This window comes from Calonectris borealis, chromosome Z (genome assembly GCF_964195595.1).
Source record: "Calonectris borealis chromosome Z, bCalBor7.hap1.2, whole genome shotgun sequence".
In the NCBI taxonomy this organism is placed as follows: Eukaryota; Metazoa; Chordata; class Aves; order Procellariiformes; family Procellariidae; genus Calonectris; species Calonectris borealis.
The window spans coordinates 19,688,293-19,706,226 of record NC_134352.1 but is presented as its reverse complement, the minus strand read 5'-3'; positions in this window follow the sequence as shown (position 1 = coordinate 19,706,226).

Below are 17,934 nucleotides of genomic sequence, written 5' to 3'. Positions count from 1 at the left end.
GATTCTGAAAACAGTTACTTATCCTCTTTGGGTAGCTGAGATCGACAAGTGGAAATGTGGACTGAATGAGAGTACATGAAGTACGTGCATTAACTGTGGCTCATTATCATTTGTCACTTTGGCAAATTTTGAGTTTTAGAATACTCTAGATGAATCATAGAATCATAGAATCATTAAGGTTGGAAAAGACCTCTAAGATCATTGTCCTGGTTTCGGCTGGGATAGGGTTAAATTTCTTCCTAGTGCTGTGTTTTGGATTTAGTATGAGGAGAATGTTGATAACACACTGATGTTTTCAGTTGATGCTAAGTGCCCTCCTAGTCCAAGGACAGCTCCCGTGCCTACTGACTGAGCTAGGTACACAAGATGGGAGGGAACATAATCAGGACAGCCAGCCCAGCTGGCTAATGGGGTATTCCATACCATGTGACGTCATGCTCAGTATATGAATGGTAGGCGTGATCCAGGAAGTACCGATCGCTACTTGGTTATCGGTCAGCGCGGGTGGTGAGCAATTGCATTGTGCATCACTCATTTTGTATATTCTATCATTATTTATTATCATTATTTTCCCTTTTCTGTTCTATTAAACTGTCTTTATCTCAACCCACGAGTTTTTCTCACTCTTACCCTTCCGATTCTCTCCCCGTCCCACTGCGGGGGCGGGGGGAGTGAGTGAGCGGCTGCATGGTATTTGGCTGCCTGCCAGGTTAAACCACGACAATCATCCAGTCCAATCATCAACTCAACACCACCATGCCCACTAAACCATGTCCCTAAGCGCCTCATCTACACCTCTTTTAAATACTTCAGGGATGGTGACTCAACCATTTCCCTGGGCAGCCTGTTCCAAGGCCTGACCACTCTTTCAGTAAAGAAATTTTTCCTAATATCCAATCTAAACCTCCCCTGGCACAACTTGAGGCCATTTCCTTTTGTCCTATTGCAATAACTTGGAAGAAGAGACCAACACCCACCTCGCTACAACCTCCTTTCAGGTAGTTGTAGAGCGCAATAAGGTCTCCCCTCAGCCTCCTCTTCTCCAGACTAAACAGTCCCAGTTCCCTCAGCCGCTCCTCATAAGGCTTGTGCTCCAGGCCCTTCAACAGCTTCGTTGCCCTTCTCTGGACACGCTCCAGCACCTCCATGTACTTCTTGTAGCGAGTGCCCCAAAACCGAACACCGTATTCGAGGTGCAGCCTCACCAGTGCCAGGGCGACACGATCACTTCCATTCTCCTCCTGGCCACACTATTTCTGATACAGGCCAGGATGCCGTTGGCCTTCTTGGCCACCTGGGCACACTGCCAGCTCATGTTCAGCCGGCTGTCAATCAGCACCCTCAGGTGCTTTTCCTCTGAGCAGCTTTCCAGCCACTCTTCCCCAAGCCTGTAGCGTTGCATGGGGTGGTTGTGGCTGAAGTGCAGGACCTGGCACTTGGTCTTCCTGAACCTAATAATCCTTGTTTTATTTTTACATTTGAAGGACACTCCAAACATTTTGTTCGGGTGCCCTCAGAATCCCAGCTCGGCCTGGCTTTTCTTGTTTTCTCAACTCCTTTTTACTACTCATTGAGCAATGCAAAATGACAACACAGCAGCAGCAAGGACCGCGGCAGCAACAAAATACAGGCCTCGGCCCATCGATCCAGCCTGTCCAGGTCCCTCTGCAGAGCCTTCCTACCCTCCAGCAGATCAACACTCCCGTCCAACTTGGTGGCTGCAAACTTACTGAGGGAGCACTCGATCCCCTTATCCAGGTCGTTGATAAAGATATTGAACAGGACCGGCCCCAGTACTGAGCCCTGGGGAACACCGCTCATTACCGGCCGCCAACTGGATTTAACTCCGTTGACCACAACTCTCTGGGCTCGGCCGTCCAGCCAGCTTTTTACCCAGCGAAGAGTGCACCTGTCTAGGCCGTGAGCCGCCAGCTTCTCTAGGAGAATGCTGTGGGAGACAGTGTCAAAGGCCTTACTGAAGTCCAGGTAGACCACATCCACAGCCTTTCCCTCATCCACGAGGCGGGTCACCTGGTCATAGAAGGAGATCAGGTTGGTCAAGCAGGACCTGCCTTCCATGAACCCGTGCTGGCTGGGCCTGATCCCCTGGTTGTCCCGCACATGGCTTGTGAGTGCCCTCAAGACGAACTGCTCCATGATCTTCTCCGGCACCGAGGTCAGGCTGACCGGCCTGTAGTTCCCCGGATCTGCCTTGCGGCCCTTCTTGCAGATGGGCGTCACATTGGCTACCCTCCAGTCGTCTGGGACCTCCCCTGTTAACCAGGACTGCTGGTAAATGATGGAGAGTGGCTTGGCAAGCTCCTCCGCCAGCTCCCTCAGTACCCTCGGGTGGATCCCATCCGGCCCCATAGACTTGTGAACATCCAGGTGGCTTAGTAGGAAGAAAACCATTTCTCGAATTAAAGATATAGTTAAGTTTGACAGTGCCATAGAAAAAGTCCAGTTTGCATAAGAAAGTTCTGAGCCTGTCTGGGATTTTGAGTTCTCACTCAGTTCATTGTAGTGGCATTATAGTGGCAGCAGAAACACAGTTAAGCAAACGTGCTGAATTTTTGTGAGTCGCAAGGGTCTTTTTGATTCATATTATTGTAGATACTGGAAGTGTGGACCAGTTGAAATTGTACACAATTTTTCTGTTGACTACAGGCCTGTGTTTAATGTTGACATATAGGAGATTAATTTAAACCCATGTACTTCCAGCATGTGATTTTGGATTTCATCCTAATTTGTCATATCTTTAAGTCATAAATAAAAAGTCCACGCCTAACTGCTTTTGAGCATATAAGACCAGATCTATTTTGAATACAGGTATCAGGCGGCAAGAGAGCAGATAGCTCCACAAGGACAAGAGGGCCGGCAGCGCCATGTTGCACCAACAAGGGCGCAGGCCCATCACCCCAACGAGGAGAGTTTTGCGGGGTCGGAACGATGACCAGGGACCGCCAAGGGACCTGTGACCACCACACCAGCTCCCACCATGGGGCAGGTCCAAGGCCAAGCCAGGAAGCCAAGCCATTGAGTCAGGGTCAGCAAGGCGTGAGGCTGGGAACAAACAGGCAAAGGATGAGGGCCTGAGCTGAAATGCATCTTCTGAGTGAAGGCAGGGAGGCCCCAGGGAGGTTCCTCACAGGTTTTTCCCCCCAGCTCTTTCCCAGCAGGCTGCCCCAAGGCCATGGGGCTGCACCTCACCAGGGCCGCCATGAGCACGAACCCCTGGGAGAGGGTAGAGGCTGCTCTGCACCTCTGACACTGCGAGCTTAGAAATTCAGATATGACTTCAGGTTCTTGTTCACCTTACTGATATGAAATGTGAATTTAGATGTATATCCCAAGGAGAAGTGTAGAGTACAAGCTGTTTCAACCAAAATACAGACTGGTAAGTTTTCATCACTGCTGTTTTTGAATGGTGCTTCAATTTCTCTTCATGATTCTCACGTGTTCACATGTTTCATGCTCAACCTCCAGGTCTTTTTTTCCTCCAGCAGCTATAATTGCCATTAGACATGTAGAGGACCCTCTGCTGAATAAACCTGACTTAAATAAGAAGTTGCAATTGTGTAACTGAATAAAACTCCACATATGAACAAATCACTATTAGTTCCATTTTGAGTAGACTTAAGTATACTTCTATTCTAAATTAAGTCTCAGTAAAGCAATGGTTTTTTATTATCTGCATGTGTTCCAAGCTTTGTCTCTTTATTTACAGAAATAAGGGTTTTTTTAATGATTGCTAAAAATGCATAGTTAAAACTACAGGAAAGTGGTCTGGAGTGATATGAATCTGCAAATCAGTTTGTATTTCATCTTAGGTATTGACTAACTTTCAGTTGCAGAATGGTAACTTTGCAGCATACAAACCTTGCAGCAAACCTATTTTGCCTTAAAATGCATCTCAGGTAGATTATATTATTGCTGTTGATTAGAAAGAATAAAAGAGTAGTTTGCAGTTAGAGAAACATAATAAAACAATATTTACAGGTTTCCTCTTCAGAACAGAACTGCATTTTAACTTTACCTTTAAAAAAATACCATAGTTAGAATAAGAAAACAAAGAAGTAACTGGGACCAAATTTCCTTATTTCTTGTAAGCAGCTGGTGGAACCAGTGCATTCAATTAAAATTTCTGTAGAAATTAGTCCAGCTTGTCTCCTCTCATCTTGCAGAACAGTACATTTTGCACCCAAATTTAGATTACATATGAAAATAACGGAAAAGTTTTTAGTCCTTGAGATAATGTGTATATTTTATATTGTGTGATTATCAGAGTCATGGATGTGCTGTTTCACTCAAATAGTTACAACTATGATCCCTAGTATGAATGCAGTGCTTTATCCCTGTATGTTCTGAGAATACCCATCCCCTCAGAAAACCTTTCATACCATAAAACTGCATTTATATTTTGGCAGATTTTCTTTTTCCAGCTATGACAGTACTGCTACATCAGTGCAACTTGGATGTTTTACAAGTGGTATTTGTCAATTAAAATAATGGTGACTGCTTTATGCAAACACTGAAAGTATGAGTGATAGATGGACACCGCCTATTAGTGTGTTCGCTGGCAAGGAATATGCTGAGTCGGTTGTTTTGGATAGACAATATCAACTCTTAAAGTACGGGTCATCGACATGTTTCTGTTTATGGAGAGTAACATCTTTTCCTGAGTTCATCTATCAAATGTTTATGGTTGTAAAGATTTCAGTTGTTCTGGAAACTATATGTGTGCCAATCTGGCAAAATAACTAGATCCACATGGAGACTGTGGCTTCAGGAATAATCAGATCTCTAGAAGGGAGATGTTAAGAAAGAAATATCTAAGATAGATTGATACATAATTTTGTGCAGCCTGAAGAGAGAAACTTGATTGTATTTTGTTCCAAGTATTTTGTTCATCGCAAATTGACATACCAAAACCCTTCACAAAACCAGCATTAAATAATTTGTGTTATATTCTCAATTCATCTTTTGCTGAGGGTGTAATTGTCCCAGTTATCTTGTAAAGCTGATTTATACATTCTTGCAATCTCTAGTTTTTTTAATTATGTATTTACACAAACACTATTATGTGAAGCCACCTTAATCTAGTGTTTCTGATAGCCGTTGAAAAGTGTTAACAAATGATTGTCATCATAAGTCACCATGACTGAATATTGACTAATGTATAAATGTTGTATACAAATTTGTTAAGCACATTTTTTTGAAGCAGGGATTTCACTAGAAAGGAGTACATCACCCTGTTTTGTCTATTTGTTCATTCACATATAGATAAATTTCTCTCAAACCCAGAACAAGGCAAATTTCAATGTAGTTTCTTCTTATATATCAGAAAAAAGGAAGCATGAATAACCTCTTGCAGAAGAATGCCCAAATGGGCATCCTACATTTGTGGTGGTATTGACTATTTTTTCTGTATGGAAAACATAAATTTGGCTGTAACCATGATCAGAGCAAAAGGGGCAAATGTTTAACCCTCCGTATTTCATACATACCGTTCCCACAACAGCCATGTCAGATATAATAAAAAACTAGCAAAGTTTTTACCAGGTCTGAGTTGAAAAATGCAGCTGCTCTTTGAATAGCAGGGAAGACAGAAGACTTATGAGTGTAATGCCACGAGACAGACCTAACAACCCAAGGTGATGCTCCTTTTTTCTCCTCTGTTGTCTTCCTTCTGGTATCAGGCATGTCTTCCCATCCCCTCCTTCACTAAGTAAGCAATAAAGTAATCTGACTTTTTTACTTGCCATGTAGCCAGTTTGCCACATAGCCAGCTCAGGTCCAGAGTTGGTGGAAAGGAGATGGCCAGGAACAAGGCGGGAAGGAGATGGGAGAAGGGATGGGCAGAGTCCTCCTGGGATCTAGCTGCACATGGAGGCCTGGGAGGAGCAGGGCCAGCATTGCTTGCACAGCGAGGTGGGCACCAGGCCAGGTGCAGGACGGCAGCCCTCTGTGTAGGGGTGGAGTGGCTACCTGGAAAGCACAGTGTTGCAGTCAACATGAGACTGACCATCTTGAAAGTGGCCTTCAACCTGGATCTGCCTAATTGTGAGAAAGACTGGCAACAGTTACACAAGGCTGCTTGCCTCCAAAGTCCACTGCAGGCATCTCCCCTGAACTGTGAGCCCTGCTGGAGCCCACAGCAGCTTTGGCCCTCACTGAAGGTTCAACGTTTTGTACAGAATAGGCAGGTGCCAGGCCGAGGATGGCTGCAGAGAGGGGTCTTTCCTCCAGGAACTCCCAACCTTTCTGCAAGGGTCTGAGGCGTGTTCCATGCTGCAGCCCACTAGCTCTTGCTTCGTTTAGATTTGGACTTCTGCTTTTAGTTGCTTCTGTGTGAATCTGCATCTAATGGCTTCTGTTAGGTGTTTCCTGATTATCTGGTTCTTGATTGGGGAAGGTCTCCATCTTTATACTTTAACTAATGCGTGATTTGAGTATATCGGATGACTGGCTGTGTGAGAGCATTTCTGTTGTGAACAGGAGTCCAGCAAACAGGAACAACAAATAGCGACTTCGACAGTGAAGGTGAGTGTAACGGGCACTGGAAACTCTGCTTTAGACAGCATGGGATTGCTTGACACTGTGCAGTGATGCAGTGGTGATGTGCCAGGATGATCCCACCACCAGCTAGAGAAGCTATCCTGACACATCAGAAGCATTGACCTACCTGGAGCTCTGGAAGGAGGATGTTGCTGTGCAGGTCTTTGGGGTTCAGGAATTGCTTGTTGCCTCTCCTCCTCTGGAGGAGATGGTAGTGCTGGTTGAGTTGCAGAAGAAGCAGCTGTGGAAGAGGTGAGCAGACTCTGTAGTGTCAGGGTGGGCAACGAGGAGGCTGACAGGGTCTTGAGTTTCCTTCCCACCAGAATGACCCTGTGATCCTCATACAGACTCTGTCCATTTTGTTGGCTCTGGCAAGGCACAGGGGCAGGGAAAAACAACAAGAAAGGTAAATTCTTAAACTGTCTCATTGCAAATTGTCAGAGCTTATGAGTGAGGAATCTTAGGTAAAAGAGAGATTGTGGACAAGTCTGACAAAGCTTGTTGTGTTATTTGCAGTCAGCTTACAGTAACCCATTTCCAAGAGGAATGCCTGCCTTCTTCCTGCACAGTGAGGTGCCCTTCAGCTTCATCCTATAAAATGCTAGGCTGCATCTTTGAACATCTTCAACTTTCACTGGCCTTACTTGGAGAAGAATATTCATTACTTCTGAAGTCTTTATATACTTTAAATAACTGAGGAGAGAGTGTCTGAAAGTTTATTTTTCCAAAGCAGCCAGAATTTGGGAGGATATAGCAAGATTTCTATAGTGGCATTTATTTCCCCCCTTCTTTTGTGTTTCTAAATGGCAATTAGCAATGTTGACATTTCCCCCCTAACAATGTATGAGTAAAAAAAGAGGTTTGTAAAAGACTGGAAATGGTTTATACAGTCTTTGCAAATAGATTTTGGGCAGACTGGATCTAATAAATGGAGACTTAAATGAGACTCATGCATGATATTTGTACATTATTCAGTGTTCAATCATCCTGGCAGAGTTATGATGCTAATAATGATGTTCGTTTGTTATATACCTGACAGTTTTCAAAAGCAAAGACAATTAAGACAAATTGCGTTCAGAGGGAATAGTGCTGTTTTTGAGAATACCTGAGACTGCACTTGGATGCCCTGGGGATTTTGAGAATAGTAACATGTTGATCAGCTCTGGCAAGTAAACAGAAATGTCCCCAGAATTATTTCCTTATTTATGAAATATTATATAAAGTGTAAATTATATAAATTGTAACATAAATTGACAAGAATTCAAATTAATTTTGGTACTGAAGCTCTGTTAAGTTTCTTGGAATATCCTTGCATCTCAGCAGTTGTGTACTTGTCAATACAGAAAATACGAAGATATTTACATTCGGTTCCTTAGACTCTCAGTTTAAAAGCCTGCCTGCTATGATACAGTTGGATAGGCTTAGTGGTTAAGGTGTGCAGAGCAACTGTCAAATCAGAAATCAAATCAATTTAACTGAACAAAGTGAAATGTTACTGGCCTGTCCAAAGAGTACTTTATATTTCAGTATATTATCAAGGAAAAAGTAATACAATAATGTACTTTTTACTAATATAATTCTGCTAAATGCCACTTTGAAATAATTTAGCAAATTACTCTTTTCTAGATAAACTCCATTATTCATTCAGCTGTTATTTAGGAATCCCATACAGGTTTATCAAACATAGTAACAACTAAATGGTCAGGCATTAATTCACATTTCTCTGAAAGAATTCAATATTGCCAAGAGATGATATATCAGCATCATTGACAAACAACCTTGCTTATGAATTGAATAGATAGGAAATTGGAAGCAACCAGACAATGTTATGTTATTAGAATGCTTCAGATCTGATTTGGAGGAGGTATTATGTGGTCTATTAATATGTAACAGTGTTGATCAGACCTGATTAACTTAGCGGAAGCTACTCAACTGTAGGTTGGTAATAGTTCATGCTAGACTGTGGTACAGATCAAAAAATAATTTCTCAAAACTGATTTTTGATCTCAGGTTGGATCCCATGTAGGAAAAATTCTGCTGCCTTGATTATAAGAAGAAAGCTTTACACGTACTCCTGCTGAAATAAACAGTATGTGGAACAGGTACTATTTATGGAAAGTAAGACTAGAAAAAAACTGCTGGATCATCAGTCTTAGTGGAAACATATTAGAGCGTAGATCTTTGTGCAGGCTCATCTTCACACTTCCCATTTTTTATTGGACAGACTCAGTTTTACTTGCAGAATTATCTAACAGTGTGCTTTGATGCATAAACCATCACAATCTATTTTTTAAATTTCTTTTAATTCTATTGTATTGTGAATTTTTCTTTCTTTTTTTCTGTAATTACAGCTCTTCTGGATGTGGCTGGGATGGAGTTAACTTTCTTCATAGCAGCCCTTATGGTGCTGTGTTTTGGATTTGTTACCAAGACAGTGTTGATAACACTGATGTTTTGGCTATTGCTGAGCAGGGCTTGCACAGTGTCAAGGCCTCCTCTGTCTCATTCTGCCCCAACAGTGAGTAGGTTGGGGGTGGGCAAGCAATTGGGAGGGGACACAGCCAGGACAGTTGACCCCAACTGGCCAAAGGGATATTCCATACGGTATTACACCATAAGCATCATTAAAACTGGAGGGGAGATGGGTTTTGGGTAGGTAGCCATTGCTTGGGGACTGGCTGATCATCAGTCTACTTGTGGGAGGTGGTGAGTACTTTTGTATCCTTTTTTTTTCTTTTTTTTTTTTTTTCCTTTTCTTTCTTCTCCTTTCCTTTGCTTATTAAACTGTCTTTAACTCGTTCTCTCATGTTCCAATTCTCTCCTCCATCTTGCTGTGGGGGGAAGTGAGTGAGCGACGGGGTGCGGGCTTACCTGCCAGCCAGGGTCAACCCAGCACACGGTTTGTTGGTAAATATGAATACTATTTTGAAAGTTGAAATACCAGTACACTTCTGCTTACTAAACAACATTTAATGTAATATTCAAAACTTAATCAGATTTTAGATATTCCATTATCGATTTTTTAAAATAATTTTTTTTTAGTGTCAATTATTTGTCAAGGAAATAGTGGAAATGTAAAAACTTTATATCTTATCTAGCAAAACACTTACATGTATATTTCACTTCAAACTTAGCTAAACTCTCAAAAATAAGCTGAGACTTAATGTTTGATTCAATGAGAGTTGGATTACTCATAAAATTAAGAGTGCATTTTAATTTTTTTCTGGATTAGCACCATGCAGCATGTGTCCTGTCCAAGCTGTGGATCTACAAATAAGAAGGTCACTCTGAAGTACGTATACTTACAGGAGTGAAAGGAGGAATTTTAAGAAACCAGGTGTATTTAACCTTAAGTTGATAAAAACCATAAAAAGAAAAAACCTGTCTCCCTGCAGTTATATCCACTTGACTGGATTGCAAATGACTGTCTGGCTGAGCTCCATATCACTTTTCATTACAATTTCAGCACTGTGGGATAGTTAAAGAGCAGAGAAGAAACAGCCCATGTTTAAAGTAATGTTGCTTATATTGCTGCTTAGCCAAGGAATTAATAGCTGGCCTCTAGGGAACATGGTTGGCATCTGGTTCATGGCACGACTGAGAGTGCTACTACAGAAGCTAGAAGACTAGTTATCTTATTAATAAGTTGCTCTCATATGCATATTTATTATGTACTACATCTTCTGTCAGAACTATTCTTCCTCTGCAGAAGCTTTATTTATGGTTCTGATTCCTTTTGCATTATTTATCTACAGTGACCAAAGATGAACACTGAAAGGTAGATGTACTACATAAAATAATGCCTGGCTGATTGACTGACTGAATCAATATTCATATTTATACTGTATATATCAGCCAAGGTCCCCTCAGGGGTTTTCTGTAATTACAAGAAGTAATAAAATATTGCCTTAAAGAGCCAAGGTAAATGCTAAATCCTGAATTTATTAGCCTGAGAACTCTGCATCAGCACTCTCCAATCTTAAAAGTGCCGAAGCAAAGAACTTCTCACGCATCACATCGTTTAGAAATAGCAACCAGGGATTTTTAACAATCTGGTGGAAATATAACATGGAAAAGATAGATGTATGGAGAGAAAATAGTAATATGACTCTACTTCAGATGTAATTTGTTGCCAAGAGGAATATTTTTATGGCTTTATTTTCATCACAACTCCCACTCCTGCCCATGCTGTCACAGCAAGTCATTGGATGTTGTTGCCATAGTGATGGCAAATGGGGGAAAAAAATCTGCTTTTTGTAAGATGAGTCTAACATTGATGATGATCGTGTCAAAATCATTGGTTTAACTCTAATATAAAACTCTACCACTGTAAATCATATTCAATTTCCGTGAAGCTAGTAAAGTTGAGCTGCTCAAAAATTAGTCAAAATAAGATCACAGTCAGATCCAAAAATGAGAAGATTGGAAGGAGTAGAAGTAGACCCAGAAAAAGCACGTGTAATTGTGGAGTAGGTTTCATAATTACAATGGATGCAAAATGATATCTTGAGTTAGAAGTTCAGATCCAGACCCACATTTTGCAGCTAGTCGCATTTTCTTCACTGAGCCTGCTGGAAGTTGTGGATCTGGACACTGTCAGTCCCTATCTGAGCTGCCTCTCCACTGCAACATCCGGTCTAAGACCTCCACTCTGTTGTCTCAAGTACCAGCTTCTTTAGAAGAAAGGAATATAAATAGTATAACAGTGAAAAAATAAGTTGTTCTGGGCTAAGAATTGCAGATGCAGTTTTAAAAAATGTGCTTCAGACAGGTTTATGTGTGCCTAACAAGTTATTTCAGTGGCTAGCTGGCTGGAGAGGCTTTGTAATATCAACAAATGAAATACTTGGCTCTCCACTGTAACTCCAGATTTTTTTCAGTGTAGTTACCACCTTTTTTCTCAACTCAGAATCTACTTTACATTAAGTTTTACTCTTCTTCTTGCACCCCAACATTTATCCTGCCCAATACTGAATTCATGATGTTTATCCTAACTTTTTATGGCTTTGAAAGATGAATATAGCTGTCAACAGATTGCTTCGTGTTGCAGAAGCAGTGACAGAAGTGTTTGAATGGAGTGACTAACCAGAAGTAGGAATGTGCTACAGGCTGGCTCTCATAAACATAATTTTCTTCACGCATATATACAATCCTTTAAAACTTGTAATGCTCAATATGGAGAACTGCCAAGCTTTGTCTAATGTGCCCATTGGGGCTTATACAGCCCAATGGCATGGTATTTCTACCCGACAAATCACTGGGTCTCTGGTCAAACTGTCAAGTTGTGTACAACCAATTTCAATGAAGAAGGAAGCAATTAGCTCAAATAGAATCTCAAACAGCTCAAATGTTGGCAGCAAAGGTGATAGAATCAAGGATTAGTCTGCAAATTAATGAATAAAGACATGAGCATTCAGCCCTGAATATAAAAGCTATTTGGTGATCCCAGTTTTGCTCTGGGATTGAGCACTTTGCAAGAATTCTCACCTTTAACCACAGCCCAGCAGTGGGGAATACATTTTATTGGGCATTCTGCCCCATATTTCATTTCTTACTCTTAGGGAAGAAAAGTATTAAATCCTTCTTATTTTTCTTAGAAGTGGTGAACTCCTCTTAACTGTTAGCTACTCCCATACATCAAATGACACCTAAAGCTGGATATTAAACTCCTGTATTGTCTGCCTTTAAAAGTGTCATCCACTGGTGTTTGTTATACTAATAAGTAATGATAAACTCACAAGGATGTGAGCAGTAAATTACCATACAAATTTATTTTAAGTTCATTGTAAACGCACTGGAGAAAATCAAGGTATTACAAATGATCTGGGACAAATTTAACAGTAGCATATTTCCAAACTATATCCAATACTAAAATCAATAACCTGTATATACGTGAAAAGACTAGTATAGAAGACCTTGAAGGTACTGTTTTCTGATGTCAGGACTTCAAGAACAATGTTATATACACAATGGCAGAGAAGAGTGGTGCAAATGAGCAATAGAGTAACAGTGAAAATTCAAGTAATTTCATGCATGTGAGAGAACACATGATGATAGATATGCTGATGATAGATATGTCACAGTTATAATGATTTCTTGGCCAGAAAATGGCTAGTAAGAGCATTACTTTTCTGTAACATTACTTCAGGTAACATCTATAATTTCTTCAAAAACCGTTCTTATTCCCTAAAGAATTGTTAGCAGTCTTTCATTAAATATGAATTATTTTAAAGATAATTTATCTTATGTACCTTGAAAAATACTGTAAAGATTTGATGCCACTTTAGGTAAAGACTTGATCCCACTGAAGTAACTGATTTTTGCCATTTATTTCTCTTTAAACAGAATCCTGCCAGAATAGGTCGTCTTGCCATAGACCCAGTATATGTCTATGCATATAAGCTGGTCTAGTGCAAATTTTACTTGTTTCTGTGATCAATAACCTCCTCCTTGTTATTGTTATTATTAATGTTCAATGCATTTTTAAAATGCAGGAATGAAACGAAAGGTCAAACTTTCAAGTAATGAATAAGCAAGGAACAATAGCAGTGAGACATCTTACAACAAAATAAAAGATGAGCTAGTTAATGTCTAGAGAAAAAAGATAAAATATAATCACTCTTTATTATTTTCTACCCACTGCAGAAGGTAGTCCTTTAATAATCAAGACACCTTTCATACTACTATGCTGCAGCTTAAAATAATTTTCCCAGTTTTTGATTTATGATAATGAAAATGTGAAGTAAACTGGTTTTTTATGAGTATATTACTTTAAATGTTTTGGTGTCCATGTGCTGTTTTGACAGATATAAGAAATGCTTAAAAATTACAGAGGGGAAAAATGCAGTTTTCAGAAATGTTAAAGCTTTATTAACTTCAGTTATGACAAGCCTTTTAATAAAGAGATTCCAGGATGGTTTATCTAACATAAAATTTTGGTATTATTTGGAAAATATGTAAACTAAAATATGTCAATATATTTGATAAAAGCATGCAGATATTTCTGTATTGTTATTTGTAGAATTTGAGTGTTTTTGAAAATCTCTTTATGTTCATATGAGATTTTCTATTTTGCCTTTGACTTCAGTGTACAAAGGAATTAACATGTAGAGCCAAGGGAACTGAAGTTTCTGAACATTTGATCTGAAAATTGCAAATATAGTTAACTGCACCCATATCTGAGTTTTGAAAAGAAAATGGACTTGGTAGCTTCTTCCTAGATTTGCACGTAAGGGCTTAAAAGTTTTATTTTTTTTCATAATCAAGCAATGAAGACAAGCCTTCAAGATAAAAATCTTGATTTTATGAGCTCTGAAAAGAAACACATTAATGATTAAAAAAAAGCAAGAGACATGCTAATGAGTTACATTTTTATGACTTTATCCTTTAGGAGAAATGCTCTTGTAATTAAATGGAAATGGATGATGATGCATTCTCTTTTACGGGTGTTTTTCTTTGTTTTAAAATCTACTATATTAATATTCTCTGACATTTTTTTCAAAATTATGGCTCAGTGTTTATAAAACTATCTTTCACATTAACCAGTGAGAGTTTTTTCAAGAACAAATAGGTAGTCCATATTGTGAGGGATCACAGTAACTATAGCACAAACCCAATAGTGTAGCATATATATACAGCTAGTTGCTGTGTAGTTTCTGTGTGACTATGCTGTTTTAGAACAGATATTTACTTTGGATTGGGTACTGATTGACTTGAAATTGCACCAAAAGTTCAAAGAGAAGCAGACCTTCTGAGAATTAAAATTAATTAAATAAGATCTTAGTTGAAATTCATATTACAATATACAAGTGGTTTAAAGAATTTGTTTATGCAAAACTTTGGAAGAGAAGCCAAATATTATGTATAAAATTTCAGTTTATAATTTTAGACAAAATAGATGAACGAAGTGTAGGTTCAAATGCAGAATACCTTCATGCTACTCTTTTGTTTAAAATATGCAAACCTGATTTTCCTTTCTTAGCGCTGAGAATATTTTAAGGAGGAATACGCATGTCAGCATCTGTTAAAAATTTAATCTCATACTTTCAGGAAGATTTTCAAACAATTACTGTATGTTGTAATTGCTTCCTTCACTGCAGATAATTATTATATGACAAAAAATACTGTTAATGTACCATTACTGATAGAAGGGATGTATGATTATGTTGTGCCTCATTGCTCTGCCACTATGATATGTGCACCATTTTGACGGGTCTTGCCCTTGTCATATCTCCACATACATAGTACATTCAAAACAGAGGTTAATCCCAAATCTGAACTTCACGGCCCTATTCATCACCATGTGTTATTCATTTTCTGAAAGTAAATGTCAGAATTATGAAAAATCTTGGCATGTATTAAGAATCTGCTTAATTACTTATTACCCATGTCCTGCTGGGTATCATTGCATGGACATATGTGGCCTGTGAGAGAGAAGTATTTGTCAAGGCAATTCTTATTAATGGCAATAGGCAGAACTTTCCACATTAAAACTTCAACAGTTCATTGCCTTGAGCATCAGCTAATTCAAGTTTCTGAATCACAGAATTATACAGAATAATTTAGCATCTAGTGCTTCTAGTCATGCCTATTTAGCTCAAATTTTGTCTTCTTTAATCAAATGTAAAACTTTCCGTAGGTGTCACTTCTGTCTTTGAATGACCTTGAACTTACTGTTTTATTAGCAGGTTTGCCACAGTTGCATAGAATTGATCATGAAGTATTCAACTCATATTTATAGGGACAACACTGAAGGGGATCTGAGCTGACAGTTTACACAGTAGCATTTCCCTCTGACACATGAAATGATAGAAGTTGGAAAATCATTTGGCCATGCCCTCAGCTTTAAATTAACTCAGTTCCGTTCACACCAACTGCACTAGCTGAATCAATGTTACAGAGAAGCTTTCTTAATAAAATGAACATAATCTTTCTAAAATCAAATGAAAAGCCCTAATAAAGGCTTTATGTGTGTATTGTAACCTCTCTTCTCGCTTGTGTACATGCTCTGTCCTTTTGTAAGTATCTAGCTACTGACCATTGCTAATGAGAGGAAGTCTGACCATGCAGACTGTGGTGGGAAACCTCTCAGAGGAGAAACAAGTACGATTTTCCCACTGGTGAAACAGAACTTCTGGTTGTCAGAGGCAGCAGAAAGATATCTTACTTTAGTAACTTGTTTGGTCTTTTGTCCCTTTGCTGTCCTATATTCTCCCAGCAGCAGAGAATTCTGAAGAGGGAGATTCAGGATTTCAGGTACTTTCATGTTGCAGATGAATATGAAACAGGACGAGCATATTAACTTTCCACAGTGTAGAAGACAAAAAAATCCCAAAACACTGACAGATTCTTTTGTGCCCTTTCACCAGTGAAAAGTGTGTCAGCAAAGAGTTTGCCCTTCTCCCACATACATGCATTGACTTGTAGGTTTTCCTATTGGGATGGCCCACTCTTTTGTTGTAAAGGAAAGTTACAAAACATTACTGAAAGTTTTAATGAGGGAATTGGCATGGTAACAGTGCACTGATGATGGGCTGAATTAATTTTCCTATGGAAAGCCTGGCAGATGCAAGATACTAATTGTGGAGCACTAGGGGAATGGTGCACTCTAAACTTTTCCCGGAGACTGCAACCAGTTTCTTTTTTTTTTTTTAATTAGTTTGTCCCATGTGTGGGGAAATCAAAGATACTCCATTTTCAAAAAACTTAACCAGCATGCAGCGAAGTATATGTCACACTGAAGTAATTTGTCACACATCCTCAATAGCTTGAGTAACACACAGACAGATTTGCAGGTTGATAATATGCCTCATTGCCTACAGTGAGCATGGATCTGGCTCTGTGTAAATATGATGTTCTAATTTTGTAAATGGCTTTCTGAAAAAAATGGACCAGTTTCTATGCAAGAGAAGTTGTAATATAATTGCACATGTAAAATGTGCCTAATCATGTCTTCACACTCCATTATCCAGAGCAAAAACATTTCTCCTGTGTCCTTCTCTAGCCTCTCAACCTACTTGAAATAAAGCAACCTAGAGTAGCTTCTCTTCACAGTAACATCATTATTTAACAATTAATCTGAGAAATGTTTTTAAAGCTCTCACTCTTTATATACTCTACAGACTACACTGTCAGTGGCAGAGCAAGACTTTTTATGTTTTTATATCCTTGAAAATCAGTTAGGAGACCTTAGCAATTTTTTCTTCCTTCTTCAACAAATCATCACTACACTGGACTCCAAACGCTGTTTGGAGCAGAGGCTCGCCCCATGTGGTGTTGTATTCCCCCTGCCCCTCTTCTGGGCCACTCTCTATCTCAGAAACTCCCGTTAAACTTTGGCCTTTGTGTAATGAGTCAGGCAGTGAAGCGTCCCTTAACTGTACCAAGAACTCTTGCATGACTGAGGAATGTACTGACTGTACCAGGAACTCCTGCTGCCTGACCCAGGTGGGGAACGAGAGCAGGGATAATTCGGCATCCCCTGACACCCTTATCTGAGCCGTAACTCAAATGGAACAGTACCATTGTTACTGAAATCTCGAGATTTTTCATGGATGACTAAAGCCAATCATTTTGCGAACCTATAAACAGTGGTCCTAAGTGAGACCCTTTGAGCTCTCCTGGACTGCAGCGGGCTGCGCCCACTCTCTCCCTCTGAGTGGGATGCCTCTAGAGCTCGCGAGCTCTCGAGTTTGCAATATTCGGAGGACCGTTGCTGACTGATGACGGGACTTGGGCTGAAACACTCCTTGAGGCTCAACCCTTTGCCGGTTGAGAAATGTCAAGACATTTGACGTGAATATTTCATGAGACTTGAGGGGAATTTTTATCAGGTATACGTTTGTATATTTATCTTTGTGTCTGTGTGTCTGTGTGAATTGATTTAGATAACCAATAGGAAGGATAATCTGTAATTAGGTCACTGTTGGGATTGTAGTAGACTCTACTAACTTACTTTGTGGATGTTAAATTAGTCAATGATTAAGTGTTGCTAAAATCTTAGCACCTTAAAACTGATCCACCTTAAAACTGTGAATGAAGCTTAGACTGCTGCTAAACACATATAATCCCTTAGACATAAACCGTTGACCAAGTCGGGGACTAGGAGTGGATCCAGCCACACGCAGACTCCATCAGGAGTTCAGAAAGCAAGGGGGTCTACGCTGAATCTCGTGACTCAACGGGAGGGTCTCCCTTAACCCTTTTCATCCTTTGTCTCTGTATAAATCATTCCAGCTCAATTCTAACATGATTTTCTATTGTATGGTTCATCCATGTAGTAAGTGATAGCGTGAACCTTGCCATTGAACTCTGTTAAGTCGCGCTTTTACAAATTTCTATTAAAATCACTTTCTGCTAATACCTTTGACGGTGATT